Source organism: Suricata suricatta, chromosome 12, assembly GCF_006229205.1.
Source record: "Suricata suricatta isolate VVHF042 chromosome 12, meerkat_22Aug2017_6uvM2_HiC, whole genome shotgun sequence".
Classification (NCBI taxonomy): domain Eukaryota; kingdom Metazoa; phylum Chordata; class Mammalia; order Carnivora; family Herpestidae; genus Suricata; species Suricata suricatta.
This window is the reverse complement of record NC_043711.1, coordinates 52,313,579-52,316,707: the sequence shown is the minus strand read 5'-3', so window position 1 is coordinate 52,316,707 and position 3,129 is coordinate 52,313,579. Positions and strand designations below refer to the sequence as shown.

General features: G+C 54.2%; 1 long non-coding RNA gene across 1 annotated transcript; it reads right to left on the bottom strand.

The window, feature by feature from the left end:
* Nucleotides 1–621: 621 nt before the first annotated feature.
* Nucleotides 622–1,336, bottom strand: LOC115274212. Its single transcript, XR_003901143.1, has 2 exons — nucleotides 1,228–1,336; nucleotides 622–836 (listed from the first exon to the last, which is right to left on the bottom strand). It is a non-coding gene; the product is annotated as an uncharacterized LOC115274212 (long non-coding RNA).
* Between the last annotated feature and the right edge of the window lie 1,793 nt (nucleotides 1,337–3,129).

Sequence of the window (3,129 nt, the reverse complement as noted above, 5' to 3'; positions counted from 1 at the left end):
GCTGCTCTGGACAACGGGGGCAGGGTCACAAATGTTGTCTTCATTGGTGCAAAGACATGGACGTCAAAGCAATGAGTGGACATGAATCCATTTTCCTGTGAACATCTCCCAGCACTCCGTGCCAAGGCAAGGCAGCCTTTGTCATGAACTGCACCTTTTCTCCCCCAAACCCGAAATGAGAGCATGCAATTGATTGTGTGTGCAAGGTGGGAGGAAACCTGCCAGGGTTGGCAGATGAGGCTGGGATGTTTGTGGAGCTGGGGAAACAGGGCTGAGCGGTCTGTCCCCTCTGGGTCGGAATAGGAGCTAGCTCCAAAGCAGGGAGAGGGGCCGGGCCGCCGAGGTGCTGTGCGGAGGGCTGAGCAGGTGGCCTTGGGAGCAGAGCAGAAGTTTCTTGGCACCGTGCGTGGGGTTAGAGGCCCTGGGGTCTGACAGTGAATTAAGGTGAATTCAAAACCTTCTCCTCCTCCTCCTCTGTGTCACCGTGGAGCAGACACTGAACTCTCCTAGCCTGAGTTCATGTGGGTTCAGCGGTCTTTTTCCCGAGTGCCTGCCGCATGTGTCAGCGAACCCAAGTTCATCTGTCCGTTGTGCAGCAAAGATCATCGCAGAGACATGGAGGATGAAGCAGAGCAAGGGTTTAATTCGGAGGCAGGAGGGCAAGCTTCACCTCTACCGCTTGGAGGAAGACCATCATGGGTGCTTAACGGCATTGGGAAATGGTCTGGGTACAAAGGTGCAGTTGTGCAGCCCGGGTTACCGGTTTCCATCCCCACAGTCCTTTGATCTGTCCTCATGCTTGTGGGTATTGGGACCATGACCGCTCCAGGGACTTTCTGTTGAAGAGGGGCAGAGACTGGGGTTAGAGAGATGGAAACCTTCAGGTTGAAAGCCAGTGTTCTGCATACCGGGATTTGTGGGCTTTGGTCAACAGTTCTGGTATGGGGTTGTGTCTAGACTTTGAGGGGAGGGTTGTGGGGACCAAGTAGTGTGTTGTCCTCATGGCTTGATTCCCTTGGGCCAGTTCCCCTGAGTCATGGTTTCAGGTCCGGCTGAGGCTCACTGGTCTGAGCCGGGTCCTTTTCGACCCTCTCCCCTCTGACAGGGTTTAGGGACCCTGTGGGTCCTTGTCATTCACGTGTGATGAATCCACAGCTCAATTCTCAGTAGTTTTTGAGGAATGGGAATGGGGGTGGGGGGGGTCAATAGCACCTTGTAGGGGCTGACCTGTCCCATGAGGCTGGAGCCACTACTCTCAGCTCCTGCTGTTCAGTGACAACATTTGATGTCACTAAAGGAGGCAGGCACTGTGAAGACACATCTGTGGGGTACATCAACCTGCTGGGAGCAAACTCAGATCCTGGATGTACCTGATAGTATCCAGTTCCCTGATGGGAGCCCCTCCAGAAACTCCTAAGTCATGAAAAGAACATAGAAAGCCTTCCACAGAACATGTCACAGGGCAGTAACCACACCCCGTCCGAGGGACGCCTCTCACCCACTGCAGGGCCAGTGGCATGGGCTTGTCCTATGTCACGTGGGTTTACTGGCACAGTTTTGCTAGAGTTCCTTTGTTGCCTTTTTCCAGTCACTTGGTGTCTCCAGGCAGCCTGTGATTTCCATTGGATGCCCAAGGCATGGGACACTATGGTTTTCACTGCCCCGTCACTCTGAATTCTTAGCAGCAGTCCAAACCTTGGAGTGATCTTGCTTTGAAGCATGTGGACAGCTTCTGAGGCCATCTCTGAATGGCCTGGGCAAGCTTCCCCGTTTGTAAAGGTGTCTGCACACAGAATTAAATCCCGAGAATTCCCTGTTCTCTGCCTTCTGGGAAAGGCTGCCTGCCAGTCTGCCCCAGGTTCACTGCCTCTCACGTGTATACCTTTGAGAACGGGTGGAGGCCCAGTCTTGGGATTGTTTTTAGCACAAGCGTCCCCTTTTCTAAGCATTTCTTTGAAAATCCGAGCCCGCAGTATACTTCTGGGTCCGCCGAAGAGTGGCAACTTTGCCATAATGGGTGCTGTGATGGATGGGGCAAGTTACTGTTTTCCTTGCAGGCTCTCAGAGAAGGATTCATTATGTTGGTGCTGGGATCAATGCCAGCATGGTGTCCAAACCCCTCTCCTTACTTAGTCCTCTCTGGTTCTCCAAGGACTGCTGTGGTCGACGTGGAGTTGAGTCTCTGCTTGGCATGAAAGCTCGTGGAATGGGTTTTGGAGCCTTTGTGCGTGCTGCCAGAGTGGTACCTTCCCTTGGGGGGTTGGTTCAGTTTCTGGCGTCCTCAGCGATGGGCGAGAGGTGATGGGTCGCCACTGCGTCCAGCTCTTCCTGGTCTTCGATCCGTGAGACCATCCGCATCCATGAACACTTCCCATTGGCCACTGAGAACATGGCTGGTTTTCTTCAGAGGTACCCAAAACTGCCAGCAACAACAGACCAGTGGAAGCCCAGGTTCCCTCTGTGAGCATTGTTTCCTCCGCCAGGAAATTGTGGCTCCGCTGACTGAACCGAGCACTTCCTCATCAGCCTTTTCTGAAGCAGGTGAGTCAAGGAGGCTGAGGGAAACCAAACCCCCTCTTGGAGGAGGCCGTAGATGGGACCGTGTGGGGGACAGGTGGCGTGGCGCTCGTGTCCGCTTCTTCCTTCTCCTTTCCTTACTCCTCCCTGTGCTGCAGTCTCTGCAGACTCACCTCCGTGGAACCCTGAGGGAGGCTCTGTGGTAGGCCCCCGTGCGCTGGGGTAGGAAGGGCTGGCCCCCGCTTGGGGACACATCCGTGGTCCCTCTCTTGTGTCCTCCCTTCTCTCGCGTAGGATTCTGATCGTAGTTTCATGGGCCTTTGGCTTCTTCTGTCTCTTTGGCTCTCTGTGCTGCACCCTGAACCATTTCCTCAGGATGGGCTTTCGGTCGTCCACTAATTCCCCTCCCCCCACCCCCTTTTCAGCCGTGTCCAGGCTGCGGTGTGGCCCATCCGTTGTGGAGCGAGGCTCTCAGAAGAGGTCCAGAGATGCTCAGCATGATGACACACTTACATCTTTATGTGCCTTGTGTCCAAGAGCATAGGTGAATAATTAGGTTTTTCAATACATCGTTCTCTTCACGTAGAGAACACAAAGGAGAGCTACAGACCA